Genomic DNA, 26231 nt, shown 5'->3' on the forward strand with positions numbered 1-26231 from the left:
GCCCTTCCTATACCCTGAAATACTTATTTGAAAGATCAGATTTTCTAGAGCACATGTGTCAAACACAAGGCCCGCGGGCCAAATCCAGCCCGCCAGGCCCTGCAATGTGGCCCGCACCGCGCTGTCATCACTGCACTCCGCTGTCAGTTTATGACATTGTCAATTTATGACTGTTCAGTAAACCATTCGGCCCGCGATTTAGGCTGGATTTTAGATTTTGGCCCCTTCTCTGATTGAGTTCGACACCCCTATTCTAGAGTGTTTAACAGACTGACAGAAGGCTAGCCTTTGTCCCAGTGCTTTGCTCTTGTTTGTTGAGGGAATTTTGTGCAACACCTTCCTCATCCAGCAATGGCACCTGTGGACTGAATGGTTTAGGACAAGGCCTCCACTCTGCAGAAAAATGGAGAAAACAGAAAGCTGGTGCAGTCGGCTCCTTGGGCATCAGGATTGGAATTCTTTCTGAGTTTTTGTGTTCACATAGAAACGTTATCTTAATCTCAATTGACAAAAATTGTTCTTAAAAAAACCTCAGAGCTAGAGGGTGAGAGGAATGTTTTAGGAAGATCTAAAAAGAACAAAATGAGTAATATCTGCTCAGCAATTACATTTAGAAACTGAAAGTTACCCACAATTTAGGCACTAGATGAAAAGACAAACTGTTCCTTTCTATTTTGGGGTGAAGATTATAAAAGATCATAATAGTGTTTTTCCACATTAAATAGTTTTCCATTCCTATAAAAATGCCTTCATGTCAAAAAGGAAGGAAAATTACTTAGTCACACAAGTGAGGAAAAATAAATCTATGTAGTAGCAATAAATAATTTATTCCTTCATTCAGTGGCTACTAAACATCAATCGTGTGCCTGGTTTTAGTCTAAGGGGAGAAAGGAGTATTTCTCAATAAGGGCTCTAAAATAGAAAATCTCAGCATATAAAATCTTTAACTAGACTAAAGCTGCAGAAAGGCTTCTCAGAAGAGAATACTTGTAAATAAGCAATATGAGGATTGTAGAAATTTGAAACATTTTAAAACAGTATCATTAAATTGTTTTTCCATGTAAATTTACCTACTGTTATTATTGAAATCTTTGTGTGTCCTAAGCACATATAAGTACCAGAAGGAGAAAAAGAAGCAGTTCAGTGATGTGTGTGGCAGGTAGGTATTGGATTTAACTGTTTCTAATAATCCAGGCCCATTAGAATAACTTTGATCCTCAGACATCATACTGATAAATGAAGATAGAAGAGAAGGAGAATTTTTCAGTAGTATTTGGGAAGTGCATAAAGCTTTGTTTGCTTGTTTGTTTTTAATTTTTAATCATCTTTATTTAATCACCAGAGGCCTGATGCATGGAATTCATGCAAGGGTAGGCCTTCCTTCCCCTGGCTGCCGCACCGGCTTCCCTCTGGCTGCTGGTGGGCACCCAGGACCCGGGCTTCCCTCACAGCCCGGCTTTGTCCAGAAGGTCGTCCAGAAACACATCTGGTCTAATTAGCATAATACATTTTTATTATTATAGATTAAATGATTCACTTTATTCTCTAAGAATCCTAGGACTCTTTTTTCTTTTCCCCCCTCTTTCCCATCCTTCCTTCCTCCCCCTTCTTCTTCTTCTTCTTCTTCTTCTTCTTCTTCTTCTTCTTCTTCTTCTTCTTCTTCTTCTTCTTCTTCTTCTTCTTCTTCTTCTTCTCTCTCTCTCTCTCTCTCTCTCTCTCTCTCTCTCTCTCTCTCTCTCTCTCTCTCTCTGTCTCTTTCTCTCTCTCTCCCTGCAAATCTTAGATGCTATAAAAGATAAAATTTGCACCATTACTAGCAGTCACTCTTTTGTATCTACTCTACAAATTCAATGACACTTCGGAGGAAGCAGGAGTTTCTTAGGTATTAAGTGAGGATTGAGAAGGGGTGGCAATAAGGACTAATATGCAGGAAGGTAATTGTAGTTAGCACAGATGGGTATCTGAAGAATGAGAACAAAGAGTGGAAACAAGATATATTAAACATCTTTTCAACACTACTGATGTTGTCTTCTGTCTTTTCTTATATAACACAAGATTTAAAGTGATAAATAGCAAATGATTGATGATAATATCTCTAAGCTCCTTTATGTTCTTTCTGTGCTACTCTATCCTTATGATCCTACCAGAGTCAGAGGAAATTTTAGGCCACAGGCTAAGAGGAAAAGAAAAATCAAGAAGTTCAGCTGTGGTGAGAAGGGAAAATGCCTTAGTTTTTAAAGTGATGATCAAGATGTAGTGCTGTCCTAGTTTGGAATGGGGAGATAGAGAAAGGAAGTAAGACTGTAGCAGATTTGATTGTATAACTTCTGCACTTAATTAGTAATTGTCCACTTTCAACCAGTGTGCTCTAACTTCAGTGTTTATGGGTTGGGAGGAGTACTTGTTGAAACTGCAGGATGTTAAACCACATTGAAGTTTTCTGGTAGCATAGCTCTCTTTAAAAAACAACAGTTGAGCCGAAGCCGGTTTGGCTCAGTGGTAGAGCATCGGTCTGCAGACTGAAAGGTCCCAGGTTCAATTCCGGACAAGGGCATGTACATTGGTTGCAGGCACATCCCCTGTAGGGGGTATGCAAGAGGCAGCTGGTCGATGTTTCTCTCTCATCGACGTTTCTAGCTCTCTATCTCTCTCCCTTCCTCTCTGTAAAAAATCAATAAAATAAAAAATAAAGAAAGAAAGAAATACCAGTTGAGAGATGAAGTACAAGTTTCTTCGTTTCTAGCTCTCTATCTCTCTCCCTTCCTCTCTGTAAAAAATCAATAAAATAAAAAATAAAGAAAGAAAGAAATACCAGTTGAGAGATGAAGTACAAGTTTCTTAAAACAGAATGTAAAGTCCTTTGGGGAAATGAAAGAAGCCAAATTGACCATTTAATAATCACCAGGTTCTTTTGGCAAATATTGTCAGCTCCCAATGATTAAATGTAGGCATAGGCTGGCATTCCTCTCCCACTAAACATGGTATGTTAACAATGAAAACACATTTTAGATTAAGTCCTGTCTAACATTTACTAACAAGCAAGAACAAATACCCACATAAACTGTGCTTGTAAGCTTTGGGTACAAAGGCTATTAAGACATTCTGAAATCAGAATAACCAACCATTTAATTTGAATCAAGCAATACTGTCCTCTCTGAGATGAAGATGCATGACCAAATGAAGTTGTGAACCTAGAACACAGCTCGAAAGATATTAGCTATTGCTTGACTTGCCACATCCTACATCATGTTTTACATGGGTATTGATGTCTGTTTACTCTTATCCAATCATGATCAGTTAACTCAAGTACAGCTCATCTTACTATTTAAAAAATCATCTTAAAATTTATCAGGCTAATTAAAAACTCTGGTATTGCTTTCCATAAATATATTTGAAATTTTTGTTTTGCTACCTCTGAAGTGTGATTACCCAATTAGGCTATTTCAATAGTTAATTATACTCTTAGAATAATGAACACAATAAGAATTCAAGTAATAAATATTACTATTTTCCTTGTAATTAGGATAATTACCGTGTTCATTTCTCTTATAGCATATGACACACTCAGCTACTTCTCTACATATCTAACTTAGTTATTAAACTAGTGTTTTTCAAACTCATGAATGGGTTATCAAATAAATTAAAAAGTTTCTACATGAAACCAAGATGGTGGCATAGGTAAACACCTAAACTGATGCCTTGCACAACAATTTCAAATTTACAACTAAAAGACAAAACGAACATCATCCAGAATCATAGAAAAGCTGGGTGAGTGGAAATTCTACAACTAGAAGAAAAGAGGAAAGTGCAAGGAGAATCAGAGGAGCTGCAAAAGGCTGAGGTACATACAAAGACATGTGCGTGGACGGCTGAGTGCCTGGCTGGCTTTCTCTAGCAGGAAGGAGACAAAAGCTCCTGACTGCACTGAACTCCAGTTCTGACTGCACTGAACCCGAGTTCCTGGTGAGACCCTGAGGACCCAGGCTTATGGGGGGGGGGGGGAAGGGGGAGATCTGGACTGTCAAGCGAAAACTCAGGGGATTTGTGAAAGGCAGAGGTCTGGAGACACGCCCTCCAGTGCACATAGAGAAGACTGACTGTTGAGTGTTCCACTGGCTTTCTCTAGCAGTTGGGAAACGGAAGCTCCCCACTATGCTGAAGTCCAATTCCAAGCAAGAATCTGGGAATCCAGATTCATTGGAAGAGAAACTGGACTGTCTAGAAGCAGGCAAAATTCAAGGGCAGCTTATTCTTAGAAATACTTGCAGCAATCACCAAGGGACACTGAGACCCAGGGGCCTCATAGGGCAAGGCTGACACGAAGTCAACACTGTCTGCTCAGCCCTGAGACTCCACCCCATCCAAGCTGAGCACAAACGCATTTGCAATTTTGCAAGTCTTGTCTCATAGGCTATCTCCAGCACAGAAGTTCTCCCAATGTAGAGACAGCTGATCCTCACAGCCAATTGGCCTGGAGGTCAATTTCTCCCAGTGATACCAACAAAATCCAAGACTTAACTACAACAAGGCTGTACACACAGTTCACAAAGGGGTGCACCAAGAGTGTCCACAGGTAACTAGGGAGGCTGAGCCACTGGCCCACATAGGACACCTAGCACACTAAGCTACCCTACCAACTTAGAGAAGCAGCGAAAATGCAAAGACAAAGAAACATATCACAAACAAAAGAAATGGAGGAAAACAAATGATTGGATATAAAGTTCAAAACCATGGTTATAAGGTTTTACAAGAATTTCCTAGAAAAGGCCAATATATTTAGTGAGACCCTCAAGTGTATGAAAAAAATATTATAGAGACCCAACAGCAAACTAGAGGAACACAAGAATCAAATCAAAGATTTAAAATATAAAGAAGCAAAAAACATCAACCAGAAAATCAAAAAGCAAAAAGAATCCAAAAAGTTGAAGATAGTGTAAGAAGCCTCTGAGACAACTTCAAGCATACCAACATCAGAATTTCGGGGATGCCAGAATAAGAGAAAAAGCAAGATATGGAAAACCTATTTTAAAAAATAATGACTGAAAACTTTCCCTACCTTGTGAAAGAAAGATATAGACTTACAAGTCCAGGAAGCACACAGAATCCCAAACAAAAGGAATCCAAAGAGGAACACACCAAGACACATTATAACTAAAGTGTCAAGGGCAAAACACAAAGAGACAATCTTGAAAGCAGCAAGAGAAAAACAGTTACCTACAAGGGAGTACCCATCCGACAGTAGGCTGATTTCTCATCAGAAACTATGCAGGCCAAATAGGAGGGGCAAGACATATTCAAAGTGATGAATAGCAATAACCTACAATCAAGATTACTGTACCCAGCAAAGTTATCATTCAGAATTGAAGGTCAGATAAAGAGTTTCACAGATAAGAAAAAGCTAAAGGAGTTCATCATCACCAAACCAGTATTATATGAAATGTTGAAAGGTATTCTTTAAGAAGAGGAAAAAGAAAAAAATAAAGATAAAAATTATAAACAATAAATACATATCTATCAAGAAGTGAATCTAAAAATCAAGTGAATTAAAATCTGATGAACAGAATAAACTGGTGAATATAATAGAATCAGGGGCATAAAAAGAGAGTGGACTGAAAATTTTCAGGGGGAAAGGGGTGTGGGGGGTGTGGGAAGAGATTGGACAAAAATCGTACACCTATGAATGAGGACAGTAGGGGAGAGTAGGTAAGGGCAGAGGGTGGGGTGGGAACCGGGTGAAGGGGAACTATGAGGGGAAAAGAAGAAACAATTGTAATAATCTGAACAATAAAGATTTATTAAATTTAAAAAATAAATAAATAAAATAAAAATAAAAAGTTTTACATAACACTTTTTTATGAATTAGACTAGAAGATAATGGAAAATATTAGAGTATATCAAGCTTTGATTCATTCAGTATTATAGAGGTACTAGAGGCCTAATTTATAGATTTGTACACTTGTGGGGTCCCTTGTCCTGGCCTGTGTGGATCTTTAATTCTTTAAAATGGATTTCTCTGTAAAATGGAACAAAAGATATTTAAACCATTTGCAGAATCTGAAACAGAGCATATATATAAGCATTTGTAACTGATATTTATAGAACCAAAGAGTACAAGTGCTCTCCACTGCTCTAATTTGAGTGAACTGTAATTATTTCTTTGGAAATCTTTATAGTCACTTTATATATATCACAGGGTTCTGCATTTTTTTAATTAACTATTTTCATTCAATGTATTTCTGTACTCTTTATTTTAGTTTTTCTATTGTTGCTATCACAAATTATAGTGGTTTAAAACAATGCAAACGTGTTCTCTTCTAGTTCTGTGGAATAGACCACTGGCATGAGTCTTATTGAGCTAAAATCAAGATGTCCATATAGCTGCACATTTTGTGGATGTAGAGGAGAATGTGTTTGTTGGCCTTTCCCAGCTTCTGCAGGCATTCCTTGGCTCACAGCTCTTTCTCCATCTGTAAAGCCAGCAGAGTAGCACTCTGACCTCTGTTTGAATGGTCAAAGCTGCCTCTAACTTTGACTCTCCACCTCCCCCTTTCATTTATAAGGTCCCTTGTGATTACATTGGACAAATGCAGATTATTCATAATAACCTCCCCAGTAAAAGGTCCTTATTTAGTCATGTCTGAAAATTCCCTTTCAGCCATTTATTATTCATAGCTCCGGGAATAAAACTTGGGCATCTTTGGGGGACAATTACTATGCTTACCATACTCATCAAGTCTATTATCTAAGAACTGTCCCAGGGAACAACTATTTGCAAAGCATTTTGGATAATTTTCATTCTACTTGATTTATAACTATCACTATCCAACAAATTTCCTATAAACCTGTTTTCTGATTTCATGTGGAATCTAATAATATCTTACGTCTATGATTTTAGTGTCCTTATTTTTGATAATTTGCTGAAATTCGTGTAACATTATAATTCTTATGCTGAAAATTTCAACATTAATAACTTAACATTCATATTATTTCTTTAATAGCCTTAAAAGAAATAATTGGAGTAATAGAAGTGCAATGCACAAAATTCTAAGCCAGTAAAGTATGGTTTGATAATTTATACTCATAATCTGCATTATATCAAATTTGGGGGAAATAATATGTTTGTCCAGAACAAAAGCACTGCAGTGTTTCCTGAACAATTGAAGGAAATGATTCATAAGAGCTGCTACCAGTTGGCAGAACATTCTAACCTTGTCTACTCTGGCTTGTTTTGAAAGCTAATACTTTGTAACACTCTTTATTTCAGTCACCAGCATTTTAATTTTTTTCTCCAGCTCCCTTTTTTTTTATTTTTCTCATTCCTCAATCCAATTCTTAAAAACAAGTCACCACATTCAGCTTACCCCAGAAAAGGGTAATGGTGGTGATTAAGCTGAGCCTCCTCAAGGAAAAAGTGTCCACGTGTAAAATAGAATTATTTCATGTAGGAGATTTGTCTCTTCTTCCCAGTTATTTATTTATGTATTCATTCATCTTTATACAAAGATTGATCCTATCTTTTTTACAATTTTTAACTGTTCACATAGTGCAGAAAACCAAACAATATATTGAAAAACATGGATGTGGTTTCTATAGTAGTCTTTGGGTTGAATAATTTATTCTTTCAATATTTACAGGGGCTTTCTGAGAAAATATGAGAAAACTATTAAGGAAATATTTTATTTAAATGATGATAAAAGATCTGGAGAAAGGAAAGTGCTCTGCATAAGTCAACAACTCATGCCATAGTCAGAGTATTTAAAACAAAAATAATAGTTGAGCCTTATTATTTTCATCTAGGAAACCAAGACAGTGATTAAGCTATAGACAAAATAAATCAGGTAAATTCATTTTATGACTGAGTTCATCACAAAAAAAAAAAAAAAAAAAAAATAGCCCTTCAATTTTAGGCATATATTTTGCTTTCCCATGCAATACACATTTTTATAATATAATTTGGTACATTTTATGGCCAAAGTAATGTATACAAAAATATACTGTAACATGAATGAAACTCTAAAAGCAAACTATATAAGGGCAGGGAGGGAATTACACAAATATCTATTAAGTAGAACTCAAGAAAACTTTTTTTTTCCCTCTTCTTAGATGTTTTTTCACTTTTTAATACAGCCTACATATTAACTCAAAATGCGTATTTTTTGGAAAAAAGTTTGTTACTTGTTGGTCTATATATCTCTTGTGTTTCAATTCAATTGTTGATAAAATATCCCAGTACAATCTTTTTTTATTGCTTTCATTACATTGTACAATTTCTTCTTTGTCAGCTTTTTTCTCTCTTAGAATGCTCTTGCACTGAAAACAGAAACTACTGTTTTAATCTGGATCTCTTTGGTTCTTTGCATAGTGCATGTCACACAATAGATGCTCAATAAATATAGAATGAATTTACTAACATATATTATGTCTACTCTCAGTACATTTAATTTGCTTAAAATATTATCTGTAAGTGTAAAGTTAGATAAGTCATGCATTCTCATATTTATAAATTCTTAATCAGAATTTATAATTGTAAATATACTCTAGTGAAAACTTCTATTCATTTCTCTAAAATATGTAAATACTGTAATCCAAAGAACACTGCAAAGTGCCTTCTCTTTGAATGCAATTAATTGCCTTTCTTATATTTTGGAGAGGGATTATCACATCCAGAAATATAATGGAAAATCATGAAATGTAGCATCAATGTGAATGTTCTCTTGTCTCAGACACACATAGGTATTTGGCTCTACAGGTTGCTAAGATACACCAAGTTAAAAGTACAGAAATGTGATCTTTAAAAATTTATTTCCCAGAGATTATTTCTCACAAAATAAATCTCTGGAAAATAAATACAATCCCAGTAAAATTATTTATTTACTCAAATTGTGTTTGAAAAGATTTTAAATTTTAATGTTGAGATTAGCAAAATTTATTTGCAAGCATTAACCAACTACCTCTGCCTTTTGGTTTCACACCCTTTCTTTAGGACAAGCCAGAGTCATTTCAATGAAAAGTCATTGATTTCAATTTTTACAAATTGCTAATTTACATTCCCATCCATTTCTTCTCCTTTTTGCAGAAGAAGAAATGTTACATGACGAGACAAAAACCATTTATTTTGAGGTGAAACGGTAGTGAAAGTGGATAGAACACCATGCTGAATTCTTAGATTATGACAAATTCTTGGAAAATATACCCTTTTCTAGTTGATTGCCAAAAGCAATCAAGGCTCAATTATGATAGGACTATTCAGATAGCCTGCACAGGGGTTGCACCTAAAGTATCCAGCTCATGTCACTGAGGAGCCGCTGGGCTCTACAGGACTACTACACAAGGCCACTCTACCAATTCCGGAAGCCATAGTAGCTCTACCTAATACATAGAAACAAACACAGGGAAGCAGCCAAAATGTAGATAAAAATAAATATGTCATAAATAAAAGAAATGGAAGCAAGCAAACTACAGGATACAGAGTTTAAAAGAATGATTATAAAGATGTTCAAAGGAAAGAGCTTCAATGGTGTTAGTGAGATTTTTAAGGGTCTTACTGAGAACATCAAAGACATAAAGAAGGACAAGTCAGAAATGAAGGGTACACTAATTGAAATGAAGGATAATTTATAGGAAATCAACTGTAGAGGAGAGGATGATGAAAATCAAATCAGCAATTTGGAATATTAGAAAGCAAAAATACCCAATCAGTAGAGCAAAGAGAAAAAAATAATTTAAAAATGTGAAGATAGTATAAAGAACTTCTCGGACAAATTCAAGCATACCAACATTTGCATTATGGAGGTGCCAGAAGGAGAGGAGAGGCAGCAAGATATTGAAAATCTATTTAAGAAAATATTGTCAGATACCTTCCCCTACCTGGTGAAAGAAATACACTTACAAGTCCAGGAAGTACAGAGAGTTCCAAACAAGAGGAACTCAAAGAGGCCCACACCAAGACACATCATAACTAAAATGCCAAAGTTAAAGACAAAAAGAGAATATTAAAAGTAGCAAGAGAAAAGCAGTTAGTTACATACAAGGGAGTACCTTAAATCAGTCAGCTGATTTCTCCAAAGAATCTTTGCAGGCCAGAACGTAGTGGCAAAAAATATTCAAAGTGATGAATAGCAAGGACTTACAACCAGTATTACTCTACCCAACAAAACCCTCATTTAGAATTGAAGGTCAGATAAAGAGTTTCACAAATAAGAAAAAGCTAAAGGAGTACATCACCACCAAATATTAGTTTATATTAGTCTATTACATTGGATGGCTGGCTTACAAGGTCAGACAGTTAAGTTTATCTTTTTCTATTATTTAAACTAAAAACAAAGTCATTTTATATAATATGAGACTGTCTTACAAGTAATAGAGTTTACAATGACAGAGTTTACAGGACTAGAGATTATGTAACAATAGCAGAGAATTTCTTTTTTTTTAAAATATATTTTATTGATTTTCCACAGAGAGGAAGGAAAAGAGATAGAGAGCTAGAAACATCAATGAGAGAGAAACATCAACCAGCTGTCTCCTGCACACCCCCTATTGAGGATGTGCCCGCAACCAATGTACAATACATGCCCTTGACCAGAATTGAACCTGGGGCTTTTCAGTCAGCAGACTGACGCTCTATCCACTGAGCCAAACTGGTTTTGGCAATAGCAGAGAATTTCAAACAGCAGTTTTTTATACAAGATGGAGGTTACTATGCTTCAATTAAAGTTTATTCTAATCTTTTGCTTTTATGAGCAGTGTTATAATTAATATCTTTGGTAATACATTATTTTACATGGGAGTTTATCTATAGAATAAATGTATTGAAACAGAATTTTTGAATCATATGTACATTTTAATAATAATTGCAAAAATGTTCTCCAAAAGCAATGGTAAGAATTTATATTCCCAAGAATCTCAAATTAGAGTAAAGCATGTGAAATGAAGGATTAAAAGCTGCTACCTATGGCACTAAATAAAAGATAGAGTAAATTAATGTATTTTACAAGTTTTAAGGTTTTTTTTTTAGTGGTTTTTTGCTTTTATTCTCCCTCAGGTTCCTTCTTATGATAAATTGATGCAATTATCCAAGGACTTGAATTATAAAGCATTCTGTTAAAATATTCAAAATTCAGGCAAAAGCATGTTTTTGGTACTTCTGAAGGATAGGGAAGGATGAACTTACCTGTTTCTCCATTTCTAGTAGGATCTTTAAATTAACAGGTGTTAAATAGGGGACCACCATCTGCCCCCATGTGTGCACATGTACAGGAAGAGGCAACTATATCCAAATAATTTTTAAAAGTTACTTTCATATAGGTTATAATGTTCATTAAAGGGTTAGTAATAATAATGTGGCAATTTTAAACTTGCATACATTTATTAAACCATAGTTACACAGCAATTGTTTAGAATTTAGACCAACAAGGGTCCTCTTCCTGGTAGGAGTATTTTATTATTGATGTTGTTTGGAGATGCTGAGGCTGGTGATAATAAAGCGCAGATTGAATGTAGTCTGTTTTATTATTGTTTTTGAAATCTCTCCCTGCAGTGCATTCTTTGATCCCAGCGCTGCCCTTGTTTTCCCACATCTGAAACCTATTCTTAACTGAGAAAATGAATGTGAAAATACCTAGCATGGGCCTCACTGAGTTACAGTACTTTCGGGTGGTGACTGTGGTCATCGGCAGAGTTCAACCTCTGCAAAGTACACAGAGGCTCCTTCTTAAACCACTTTCAAATTTAGTACATTAAATTAGGATTTTTATTTGCACTGTTACTGCAAATAGATTTTGACCATTTTTCTAATGGTAGTATAGACTGCATTTTAATGCATAAATGCCTACAGGTTCATAGCTATTAAAATTAACCAGGTAAAGGAAAGGCCCCCTTCTCAATCTCCTCCCTATAATAGGAGCATAATAAAGACTTCGGAAAGCATTTCAAGGAGTTATAACTGAGCTTTTCTGTCAGAGCTGTTGCTTCTTTTCCCCAAGTTCATGAGCTTTGAGCTCTGTGACCTTAGATACACTTTTTAACATCTATAAGCCTCAGTGAAATGATGATAATACTTGCTTCAATGGGGTTGTTGTAAGGATTAAGTTAGATAATTCATATGGAGTAAATTGCATAGTATTTTAGCAAAGCATTCACAATTATTAACTACTACTACTGTTAACAACATAATTAGAAAAATCAAACTAAAGTAGATCCTTATTGCACCTCCCACTCACCCCAGCCCTTCCTGTCCCTAAATTGCAAACACCAAAATAGGGTTAATTTATCAGGTGATTTTTTTCCCCTCCCTTATGTCTTCTCTTCTCTTCTTTTCTTTTTCTATCATTTTTTGCGCTCTCTAGTTGTTAAAAACCTTCTTAATTTAATCTGCCAGCAATCCTTAATGACTTCAAAATAGTAGTACTTTTGTATGGTGGTGTTTACACAGATAATTTTCTAATAGATAGCTTTAAACACTAATACTGCTTTAAATACTAAAACTCCAACCACTTTGTCAGTGCACTATTACTGGTCTGTACTTTAAAAAGGTGACATCTGAGTTAAATTTTGAGGACTCATTTTTAAGTCAAGGACATAATTTGTTTTTGTTTTGTTTTTTAAAAGACAAACCATTGGCACTCATTTCTGGCCAAGTCTAGGACCACTGTAAATTTCAGTGAGCAATATCCTGGCCTAATCCAGAGTTAGATGCAAGAATATTGGTTTCTAGTCCAAAGGCGTTCAGAACAAGTGAACTAAAAATGTAAACATGGTAATTCACCAAGATCTCCATCAATGAATAATAAAACTGAAGAGACTGCAAACCCCAAATGCTGTATTTGAAAACAAATAACCCCAGCTTGACACCAATAAAATGTGATAGCATTTTCAAAAGCAAAAGTTGTTTAAAAAAATAAAATAAAATAAAAAAGTACTTCTCATACTGATCTCACCTGATTTCTGGGTAAGCAAGAATCATGCTGGAAGCAAGCCATACTAAAGGATGATGATACAGCCAAAACTGGTTTGGCTCAGTGGAGAGAGCATCAGCCTGCTGACTGAAAGGTCCCAGGTTCGATTCCGGTCTAAGAGCATGTACCTTGGTTGTGGGCACATCCCCAGTAATGGGTGTGCAGCTGATCTATATTTCTCTCTCATCGATGTTTCTAACTCTCTATCCCTCTCCCTTCCTCTCCATAAAAAATCAATAAAATATATATATTTTTATAAAGGATAATGATAGAAATTTTTCTTCTATGTTACCTTTTATCTCTGCTTTTAGAACTCTATTAGATGATTTTTCAGTACTTTCACAGAAGATTATTGAGGCAAATTTATATGTGTCCTGAATGAACACTTGTCTCTGTACATAAAATTCCATCAAAGGTTGGTTTTCTTTTCATTTTGCAAATGAAAATATGTTATAATATACTGGAGTTGAAAGAAACAAGAAGGGATTCAATGGGATGTTTTTTATGTCACTTGAAGAAATTGTCATACACCATCTTCTGGTTTATTGAGAGTATAGAATGCCAATGTTGATTAATTATTTAATAAATGACACATATGGACACAGCCAACTCCTATGACAACAAACATGCAAAGGGGCTTTGAAATACATCCAGCTTCAATTATCCATAGGTCTTTTGTATTTGTAAAGTGACTAACACTCTAAATATCATCTATTTAGGTTTGTGCTGTGCTTCATTTATAAATGTGGTAAGTATGTCTCTTGATCCAGCTCACAAATGAGAAAGCTAACAGTCTTCCCTGTTTTCATGGTCCCTGAGGGTTGCCATCTGAGAACGCTTGCTCTGTAAAGAATATACAGGCTTAAAAAAGGTCAGTCTAAGTCAATGTCAAAAATAATTTAGAAACCATCCCTTCTGCTTTATTCCTTGGATTCACTAACATAAATGTGGAATGAAAATACAATATAGCATAGAGAGGAGAATTATTCCATAACTCATTAAGATCAAACTCTTCAGTGACAACTAGACAAGAAGGAAATTTAATACAACTTCTTAAGCAAAACAAGTTGGGAGTTTAAATGTGGATAATGAGAAAGATTGCTAATATAATCCATAAATAACTAATTTTTAAAAAAGAAGAGACATGAATCATCCAAAAATCATGGATTTCTTCAGAATCTCAATTCTAGAACTTAGTATAAACTGAAAGGCTCAAGAGAAGATATAGAAACATTCACTTACTTATTTGCCTCTGTTTCAGCATTGATGGTATTAGTCAGTGCTCACTTTAGGAATTGGAATCACTCTAGAGGTCTTAAGCAGGAGAGGAATCAAGTTGAGGAATTAAGTACAATTCTTGAGATAACTGAAGGCATGGATTGAAGGCTGGACCTTCAGATCTATCCTATGCCAATATTAGGAATGCAGGGAATCCAGAATTAATGATGAAACTACTAAGTTATTTAGAAAACAGCAACAAGAACAAAACAAAAACACCTCTGCTGCCATAGGATAAAAACACCTCTGCTGCCATAGGATATTGCTCATAGGATAAAAAAAGCCATGCCAAAGCAGCTCCCACAGCTCTCAAGAAACTGCCCTGGAATCTAGCTCCAGAGACCAGCTGCTCCTCTAGGGCAATTTCCTCCTGACATCTCTAGCTCTAACTCTCAGGTATGCCTACTAGCAAACACAGCACAAAAGCAAGCAGCAGATGTCTCCAGCTCACTTCCACCTCCCTGGGATCTGGCATCTATGTTAAGGGAGTTTATTTTAAATACGGAACCAAAGACACAAGTGAGCCTAGCCTGGCTATTGTGGTAGTTGGTATTTCAGCCTCTGTAATATAGAAGGTGCAGAGATGAATACCTCACACCAGTTAACCACACTCAAATTGTTTCACTGTCAGAGTGATATGTTCACCTCATAAAAGCCTGTTGAGATAGGTAGTGTTTATACCCCTTTAACAGAGGAGGAAATTTACACTTTGAAATTATTCCCTAACATCACAGAGAGAATAAGATGCTAGGAGGAATAACTTGGTTACACAGGTTTACTTTGCAATGCTTCCCATTAATACCACACTGCCTCTACTGAGCTTTGCTGAGTAAAGCCATTATATATTGGTTATCAAACATCTATGAACAAAAGATTTATTTAGTTAAAACTTAAAAGTGAAAAATAACATATACTTTTATAATACAAATAAATTGTTCTGCAATTAAATAACAGAATACATTTATTGAGTCAAAAAATAGATTGTCCAAAATAAATTACACAAAGAAGAAGCTGTGCATCAAAAGATCTGATACGTGAGGAATGTCCTCTTTTGTCCTGCCTTTGAAATTAGATCGTGCTTTCCTTTTTTTTTCCCCCTCCATTTTTTCCCCTCCTAACTCAGTTAATTTCTTTCTTTTTTTTTTTTTAGTGTTCTTGCATCTCAATTTTTTAAAATATATTTTATTGGTTTTTTTACAGAGAGGAAAGGAGAAAGATAAAAAGTTAGAAACATCAATGAGAGAATCATCAATCAGCTGCCTCTTGGCACGCCCCCTACTGGGGATGTGCCCGTAACCAAGGTACATGCCCCTGACTGGACTCAAACCCAGGACCCTTCAGTCCGCAGGCCGACACTCTAAACACTGAGCCAAACCGGTTTCAGTTAATTTCTTATGATTTTCTGTTTTTCTGTGTAAAAATCTTTTGTGTGCACCCTCATGCCCAATCCATCTTTCTCCTTAAACTCTATCCACCTTTCCTCAAGAAAAATTCTTTTCTTCTTTCCTTTTGTTAAACAAAATTAATTCTAATCACAGCTGATATGTACAACGGTGCCAAGAACTATGCTTTATCACAAATAAAGAGAGGCAGGATTCTGTAGTGAGATTACACTCGAAGGAAGGAAGGAAGGAAGGAAGGAAGGAAGGAAGGAAGGAAGGAAGGAAGGAAGGAAGGAAGGAAGGAAGGAAAGTAGGGAGGGAGGGAGGGAGGGAGGGAGGGAGGGAGGGAGGGAGGGGAAAGAAAAGACTAGCTCCATTAATTTCTAAAATCTTGAAAATAGGGTTCCTTCAGAATTTAGAAAAAGACTATATATTTTCTTACTTAAATATAATTCTCAAATATTAGAATTTCAAAAAACAAAAAGAAAAATATTTTTCTTTATATCACAAAAGGCACAGAACAGTTTTAAACATGTTTTACTTTGTATTTTGGCTATAAATATACAATCTTGGCTAACCTGGGTATTATAATAAATAGGCTTTTGTAGGCTACTCTGGGAACTAGAATATTTACAATGAAGCAACATATTCTTTGTTCCAAATAATCAATTTAGAAGTCTGCTTTTGAAACATAGCTAATTAATATGCTAGCTATTTATATCAATATACACTTGTAAAAGGGGTACATTTATTATGGCATTATAGTACTTAGCAACATTAAACTCTAAATCAAATCTAGACCTTGTTTCCTTGTTGTGAAGATTTTTAGCTGATGAATTCTCACTAGTGCTACTTTATTTCTTCCAGATTAAATTAAGTCAAAGGCACAACAAAATGTTTTGGGAAATATAATTAAGTTTTATTTATATCTTAATCAAAATATCCTGCCCCCCCCCCTCCCGCTTGGAGTATCCACCAATGTCTTCCCCTGCCATCTGGCTCATTTCCCCAATCTCAAAAGCTTGACACATTCACTGAGGAGGGATTCTATATCATTTATGCTGCAGATTCTCCAGAGGTACCTGCAAAAGTAAACATCAAGTCCACCTGTTTTTAATATATTAACTTGTTATAGTTAACTCATGATCTTTTTGTTTTCTGTTTAAATATGATAATTCAGTCAACTAAAGATCTTTTGTCTAACTTATACATTGATATGCTTTATTGACTATGGGAAGCAATTTTTTTCCTGCTCTCTACCTCTGTTGTTAGATTTAACCACTGATATCAGGCTGCCTTCAATACATTGAGAGGAATGTTTTCAGAAACCATGTACTCGTTTAGTGCTCATTTTTCTTTGATTAATAAGAGAGAAAAATATTTGAATTAAATGCATCTAACAATGCCAAATTATGCACAATTATACAATAAGTATTTTAATTTGCAGGAAGAGCACATTTTACTAAAAACAAAGCTTTCTGAGAAATTTAATTTATGTTCAGAGCTTGCCACTCCATATTATACAATTAATGTGCATCCGCATATGGGAAAAAGCACTTGATCACTAATATCACTTGATCACTAATGAGCTCAAATCTCTTTCTTATGGTTAATTAATTAAAGCTAACCCTTACTGTTAATTAACTAAATGGAATCATCACAAATCTTTGGTGAACTATCTCTATACTAACACAAGAAGCTAAGCAACATAAAGATAGAGTAATTTTATTAACATCAATAATGAATAAAGATTTTCAACAATGTTTTTCATCTTGATATAAAAAAGAGAATGTGAAATTAAAGATTAGTTCATTAGGTCTTATAACTAGAGGGCCAGCCAGGGGGAGGGGTCTGGGGTGGTTGGCCAGCTGGACGACCCCCCCCCCATCAGTAGGGGAGCCCTGGTCAGGGGTGGGGCCAGCGAGGGGGAGGAGTCTCAAGTTATTGGCAAGCCTGCCCCTCCCCCAATCGGAGGGGGGCCCTACCAGAAGTGGAGCCAGCCAGGGGGAGGTGCCATGGGTGGTTGGCCAGACAGCCCCGCCCCCTGGTCGAACTCCCTGTTGAAGGCCCAGTCAAACTCCTGGTCAAGGGGACAATTTGCATATTAGCCTTTTATTATATAGGATGGGGTTGTCGTAGTTTCCTAGGACACCTATGACCAAGTACCACAAACTGGGTAATTTAAAACAATAGAAATGTGTTCTCTCACACCATTGAGGTTAGAGCCTGAAATCAAGGTGTTGGCAGGGCCATACACCTTCTGCAGCCTTTACAGGTAGCCTCTCCCTTGCCTCCTCCAGATGCTGAGAGCCCTGAGTACTCTGGTGCATGGCAGCACAACTGCAACTTCTGCCTCAATCTTCATATCACCATTTTCCCTCTGTCTCTCTTCTCTTCTAATAAGGACATCAGTGGTGTTGAATTAAGGACCTACCCTACTCCAGTATGTCCTTATTTTAACTTAGCTAACTAAATCTGCAATGATGGCCCTATCTTACCTAATAATAGACAAATATGTAAATTAATCATACATCCACTATGCTACCAGCCAATCAGTAGTGATATGCAAATTTACCCAACAAAGATAGTGGTTAATTTGCATGCACAGGTGCTGAGTGATGGGGGTAGGACATTTGCATCTTCACATGGCAATGATGCAGGCATTTTGCCCCGCCCCCAGTCTCTCAGGTCCTCTGGGCAGCGTGGGAAGGCGGGGCTGGAGCAGAAAGAGGCAGCTCCAGGGCCTGAGCCTTAGTGAAAAGCTGGTGCCAGCAGCCAGAAAAAGGAAAACCCATTCTAGCGGAATCTTCATGCATCAGGATTATAGTTTTAAAATAAAATTCTGGGGGTTAGAAATTCAACCCATAACAGGAAGTTGTGAACATATTTGTTTCCCACCTGAGTTCTGAACTAATTGAGAAATAAACCTAAACAGAAGGCAAATGGTGTGTAAAAATTTTTCTTTTATTGGTGATAAAGCTCATTTTGGAGAATCAGACATATCTGAAGGCAGGTGATGTTCTTAATTGTAGATACTGAAATGATATGTGCTTATTTATCCAGTCACAGACAGCATTGGACTGATACAGATCTCTTCATGTGATTGCTTGCCTGTGAAGAATCCAGATGCAGGAGCAGGGCAAAAGGCATTCTTTATGCACACAGGCTAGCTGCTCCTCTACCCCCAAATAAAAGAGAAAGGAAAAAGCTCACAAATGTCATGCTAGGAGAGCTCCCTTCACATAAAATAAACAGCAGGAACAGAGACAGTTTCCCATGATAGTAACTTCATTTACTTATCCAGACATTTTCATTATTGTTAATACAAACAGAAAAGCTCAGACCATTTCTCCTGTAGCTTAATTTTAAAGATGTTTTCTTAATATGTGTATTATAAATGTATAGAGAGTTTATTCTACATGTTCCACAGAACTTTGTTTCATGCTTTACAGAATTTTAGTCTAATTTTAAGATAAAACTGTCTATAATGTTTTGTGTAATATAAAAGAACTAAAGGCCTTGTGCACAAATTCATGCACAAGGGGGTCCAGCAGCCATCCCCCAATGGGGGCTGATCAAGCTGGGCTGGTGTGGGGGAAGGGAATGTGGGAGGTTGGCCAGCTGGCCTCACCCAAAATTGGTATGGGGGGGGGGGCAATATTGGATGTAACTATTGTACCTGGAGGGAGGGGCCCATGGGCAGTTGGCCAGCTGGCCCTGCCTCCAAATGGAGTCTGGGGGGCCTATCAGGGAGCCAAGCCAGCTTGGGGGAGTGGCCATGGGCGGTTGGCCAGCCAGCCCTACCCCCAATCCCAGCCAGGGCCCGCCAGGGGTGGGGCCACCCTGCTATCAAGCTGGTTGGCTGGCCACAGTGCGTGTCATAGCAACCAATCATTCTGGTGCTTCTGGTCATTCCAGCAGTCTGGTCAATTGGTTTTTATATATCTATATATATAAAAGCCTAAGCGACTGAATGACAAATGACCTGATGCTATGATGTGCACTGACCACCAGGGACTGTACACTCAAAGCAGGAGCTGCCCCTTGGAGGTCAGTGCACTTCCACAGCCAACCACCCTTGGCTGGTGAACCTCCTGCAGTAACCTTTTCACTGGCTGGCCAACCTCCCATGACTCCTCTCCCGGTCAACTTTCCACAGCTCCCATTGGCCCAGAAAGCAGGCCAGGCTGAGGGCCCCACCTGTGCATGAATTCATGCATTGGGCCTCTAGTATAAATTTATATAGAGAGGCTAGATGCCCGGTGCTCAAAATTTGTGCACAGAGGAAGGGTTTCTCAGCCCAGTTTGCCCGCTCACCAATCTGGGATCCCTATCGTAATCTGGGACTGCTGGCTCTTAACTGCTTGCCTGCCTGCCTTCTTGATCACCCCTAATCTCTCTGTCTGCCAGCCTGATCGCCCCTACATTGCCCCCCACTGGCCTGATCAACCCTAACTTGCCCCCCTGCCAGTCTGCTCACCCCTAACTGCCTGTGCCTCTGCCCTCAGTCTGGTCTCCTTCTGCGGGAGGCAACTTGGTGGATCAGGGGAAGGCACTGCCCCGTTTACCTCACTGTTGCTACCACTGCCATCCTGAACCTCAGCCCTTGGAGCTGCTGCAGCTTTGTCTGGAAGATAGTCTGGAAGATGACCACTCTACTTAGCATATTACCCTTTTATTAATATAGATTTGGGGATCATTACAACCACGCAGAACTTAAAGAAAACACATGGCCCTGTCTGGTTCAGCTTAATGGAGAGAGCATCGGCCTGTGGACTGAAGGGTCCCAGGTTAAATTCCGGTCAGGGTTACATGCCTGTGTTGCAGGCTTGATCTCCAGTAAGGGGCCTACAGGAGGCAGTTGATCGGTGAATCTTATTATTGTTGTATTGTTGTTCCTCTCTCTCTCTCTCTCTCTCTCTCTCTCTCTCTCTCTCTCTCTCTCTCTCTCTCTCTCTCTCTCTCCTCTCCCTTCCTCTCTGAAATCAATAAAAAATATACAAAATTTTAAAAAAGAAAACATATGATCTTTACTTTGGGCTTTGTCATTTTACAATATCCTTTATGCAGTATTTTAACTCCCCTCAACTTTCCTTTACCCACTGTTAAAATGCAAACTAGAGGAGAGACAAAATGGCAGCAGAACATACAGACGTGTCTTGAGCCTTGTCCCAGAGCAGATAGAAAGAACAGCTGAAATGAATACTATCCAACCCGAATTGGTGAAGGAGACTCAGTGGCCCAGGGCACTGCAACCATATGAGCAGCAGATACTTGAGCAGCCCATTCCTCTCCAAAGAGCAGCAGCCCCACCAGCAGCCTGCCCCAGGCTTAAGAGTAGCAGCCTCACGTGGCCTGCCCCTGTCCAAGGATCAGCAGCTCTATAATTGACCCACTCCCCCATATGAGGATCAGCAACAACCCAAGCAGCCTGCCGCATCTGAGCAGCAGCAGCCACAAGAACAGCCTACCCACATTTGAGGAGCTGCAGCTGCATGCAGCCCACACCCTGCACCTGTCCAAGGAGCAGCAGCTACATGAGCAACCTGCCCCTGTCCAAGAAACAGCAGCCACACAAGCAACCTGCCCCCATCCGAGAAGCAGCAATGGTATGAGCAGTTGCACCCATTCAAGGAGCAGCTGTAACCCAAGCAGCCCATCCATGTGCAAGGAGCAGCAGCCCTGCACATACTGCACTGGTCTGAGGAACAGCAGCCACACACAGCCTGCACATGTCTGATGAGCAGCAGCTGGCTGAGCGGCCCACCCCCAGATGAGGAGCAACAGCTGTGTGTGCAGCTCACTCCCACCCGAGGAGCAGGAGCCATGCAAGGCGCTCATCCCCTGTCCAAGGAGCAGCAGCTGTGTGAGAAGCCCGGCCCTATAAAAGCAACAGCAGCACCACAAGCAGCCCAACCCTATTCAAGGCACAGAAACTACTCGAGCAGCCCACCCCAGACCAAGGAGCAGCAGCCAAATGAGCAGAGTGCCCATATCCAAGGAGCAGCAGTCTTGTGCAGCCTGCACTGGTCTGATGAACAGCAGCTGGATGAGCGGCCTAACCCACATGCAGCTCACTCCCACCTGAGGAGCAACAGCCAAGAAAGCAGCCCACCCCCATCTGAGGAACAGCAGCTGTGCAAGGAGCCTGAACCCATATGAGGAGCACCAGCCCAGCAAGCAACCTGCCCCTGTCCAAGAAGTGGCAGCCTCACAAGCAGCCCACCCCATCTGAGGAACAGCAGCAGCATGTAGCCAGCCCTGATCTCTGGAACAGCAACCATGTGAGCAGTCCACCCCTATCTGAGGAGCAGCAATCATGTGAGCAGCCCACCCCCCATCCAAGGAACAGCAGCTCTGTGAGCAGCCTTCCCCACCAGCCACAGGAGACACTACTGCTGTGAACAGCACCCACAAGAGGACCCACTGCCAACTGAGGAGCAGCCAATTCAGTGACTGCCTGAGGAGCAACCGCAGCCCAAGGAGCAGCCCCTGTATGACTCAACATCTAGATCAATCGGTGAGACCTAAAATGGGTAGACAAAGGAACCCCCAAAGGAAAGAAAAGGAAGAATAGCCAGAAAAGCAGCTAAGCGAAACAGAGGCAAGCGTTATGTCAGAAAAAGAATTCAGAATAAGGGGCATACAGTTCATAAACAGGATGGAGAAAAAAATCAACAACTTTTGTAAGAATCAAGAAGAAATGGATGAAAAAAATCAATAACTTATGTAAAAATCAAGAAGAAATGAAGAGTGATATAGCTGCAATTAAAAACACCATGAAAAGTTTCAACATAGATGAGGAGAAGTAGAAGACTGAATTAGCAAATTAGAAGACAGGCAAGCAAAAGACACCCAAACTGAACTGCAATTAGAGAAAAAAAATTAAAAGACAGGAGGAGAGCTTAAGGGAGCTATGGGAGAACATGAAATGAAGCAACGTACGAATATGTGGGGTGCCAGAACAACAGGAAGAGGAACAAGGGTTAGAAAATCTATTTCAAGACACAATGTCAGAAAACTTCCCTAATGTGGGGAAGGAAAAAGTAACATAAGCTCAAAAAGCTTCAAACAAGATGAATCCAAAAGACCCACACCAAGACACATCATAATTACGATGACAAATATCCAGGACAAAGAGAGAATCCTAAGGGCTGCAAGAGAGAGACAGAAAGTTACATACAAGGGAACTCCCATTAGATTATCAAATGATTTCACAAATAAACACATCAGGACAAAAAAGAATGTAAGGAAATTTACAAAGTTATGCAAAGCAAGGGACTGAATCCAAGAATACTATATCCAGCAAAGCTATCATTCAAAATTGAAGGGGAAATAAGGAGCTTTGCTGTAAAAAAAAAAAAAAAAAAAAAAAGAAGAAGAAGAAGAAGAAGGCTAAGGGAATTTAACACTAACAAGCCAGCAATGCAAGAAATGCTAAAGGGACTGGTGTAAAAAGAAGAAATTAAAAAAAAAAAAAAGTAAGAAAGAACACAGGCACAAAAAATAAAAATGGCTACAAACAATTATCTTTCAATAATAACTTTAAATATAAATGGACTAAATGCTCCAATCAAAAGACATCAAGTGAGTGAATGGATAAAAAAAAAAATATGACCCATACATATGCTATCTACAAGAGACCCACCTTAGAATAAGGGACTCACACAGACTGAAAGTGAGGGGATGAAAAAATATATTTTAGGATAATGGAAATGAAAAGAAAGCTGAGGTAGCAATACTTATATCTGATAAAATAGACTTCAAAGTGAAGGCCATAACAAAAGATATGGAAGGTCATTTTATAATACTAAAAGGAATGATACAACAAGAGGATATAACCCTGATAAATATATATGTACCCACTCAGGAACACCCAAATACAGAAATAAACTCAAGGGAGAGATCAACAACAATCCAATCATAGTAGGGGACTTTAATACACCACTGACATAACTGGATAAATCCTCTAGATGAAAAAGTCAGCCAAGAAATTACTATCTTAAATGACTCACTAGAAAAGATGAACTTAATTGACATCTTCAGAACATTTCACCCCAAGGCTACAGAATATACATTCGTCTCAAGTGCACATGGCATATTTTCAAAATTAGACCACATATTGGGTCACAAATAAAGTTTCCCCAAATTCAAGAAGATTGAAATCATATCAAGCATTTTCTCAGACCACAATGGCATAATATTAAAAATAAACTACAATAAAAACAGCTCCATAAATTCAAACATTTGGGAGCTGAATAGCATGCTGTTAAACAGTGATTGGGTTACCAAAGAGATCAAAGAAGAAATTAAAAACATCCTGGAAACCAATGAGAATAAAAACACAACAAATCAAAATCTATTGGACACAATGAAACAGTCCTGAGAGGGAAGTTTATAGTGCTACAGGTCTACCTCAATAACAATAACAACAACAAAAATGGTAATAAAACATCTAAATCTACAACTCAAAGAATTAGAGGGTAACAAGAAAAGCCCAGAAAAAGTAGAATAAATTAGATAATAAAGATCAGAACAGAAATAAATGACATAGAGACCAAAAAAATACAAAAGATCAATGAAACCTGGTTCGTTGAAAGGATAAACAAGATTGATGAACCTCTAGCCAATCTCAACAAGAAGCAAAGAGAGAGGACCCAAATAAACCAAATCAGAAATGAAAAAGGTGAAATAACAACAGAACCCCACATAAATACAAAGGAATGTTAAAAAAAAATACTATGAATAACTCTATTTCAACATATTAGACAACCTGGAGGAAACGGACACATTCTCAGAAATATACAACCCTCTAAAATTCAATCAGGAAGATTGTAAAAATCTCAATAGGCTGATAACTATGGAAGAAATTGAAGCAGTCATTAAAAACTTCCCAGCAAACAAAACCCCGGGGCCAGACAGCTTCACAAGTTTTACCAAACATTCAAGGAAGAACTAAAACCTATCCTCCTCAGACAATTCCAAAAATTGAAGAGAAAGGAACATTTCCAAGCTCATTCTATAAAGCCAGCATCACCCTAATATTAAAACCATCTAAAAACAGCACAATGAAAGAATTACAGACCAATATCCCTCATGAACATAGATGCCAGAATTCTCAACAAAATTCTAGCAAATCGGATCCATCAGAAAGATCATACACCATGACCAAGTAGGATTTATCCCAGGGATGCAAGGGTGGTACAATATTCACAAATCAATAAACGTGATACATCACATAAACAAATTGAGAGATAAAAACCACATCATCATATCAATTGATGCAGAAAAAGCATTTGACAAAATCCAACACCCTTTCCTGATAAAAGCTCTCAGCAAGATGGGAATAGAAGCCATGTATGATAAACCCACAGCCAATATCATACTCAATGGGCAAAAACTAAAACCATTTCTCCTAAGAACAGAAAAAGACAGGGATGCCCACTCTCACCACTCCTGTTCAATATAGCACATGAAGTAATAGCCATTGCGATCAAAAAGAAGAAATAAAAGGCATCCAAATTGGAAAAGAAAAAGTAAAACTGCCCTTATTTGCAGATGACATGTTGTACATAGAAAACCCTAAAGACTTCATCAAAAAAATTATTAGACTTAATAAATGAATTCAGCAATGTAGCAGGATACAAATTTAAAACCAAGAAATCTATGGCATTTCTATACACCAATAGTGAACTTACATGAAGAGAGACTAAAAAAAGCAATCCCATTTACCATCACACCAAAAAAAATTAAGATACCTAGAAAAAAAAACTTAACTAAAGAGGTAAAAGATCTATACGAGGAAAACTATAAGTCACTGAAAAAAAGAGATAGTGGAAGACATAAATAGATGGAAGAACATACCGTGTGTTCATGGGTTGGTAGACTCAACATCACTAAAATGTCCATACTACCGAAAGCAATCTATAGATTCAATGCACTCCCCTTTAAAACACCAACGGCATATTTCATAGACCTAGAATGAACTTTCAAAAAATTCATATGGAATAAAAAAAGACCCCAAAGAGTTGCAGCAATCCTGAGAAAGAAGAACAAAGTAGGTGGGATCTCAATATCAGATATCAACCTGTATTGCAATACAAAGCCACTGTTCTCAAAACAGCCTGGTACTGGTGCAAGAAAAGTCATATAGATCAATGGAATAGAAGAGAAAAAAAACAGAAATCGACCCAAGCCACTATGCTCAATTTATATTCAACAAAGGAGGCATGAACATACAATGGAGTGTTGGGAAAATTGGACAGATACATGCAAAAAAATGAAAGTAGACACCCAACTTAGACCATACACAAAAATTAACTCAAAATGTATAATGGACTTAAACATAAGATGGGAATTCATAAAAATACTAGAGCAATCCATAGGCAGCAAAATCTCAGACATATGCTGAAGCAATTTCTTCACTGATACTGCTCCTAGGGCAATTGAAACTAAAGAGAAAATAAACAAATGGGACTATATCAAAATAAAAAGCTTTTGCACAGCAAAAGAAAACATCAATAAAATAACAAGAAAGCCCACTGTATGGGAGAACATATTTGCCAATGTTATCACCGATAAGGGCTTAATCTCCAACATCTACAGGGAACTCATACAA

Source organism: Pipistrellus hanaki (assembly GCF_964339955.1).
Source record: "Pipistrellus hanaki genome assembly, chromosome: 2".
Lineage (NCBI taxonomy): Eukaryota > Metazoa > Chordata > Mammalia > Chiroptera > Vespertilionidae > Pipistrellus > Pipistrellus hanaki.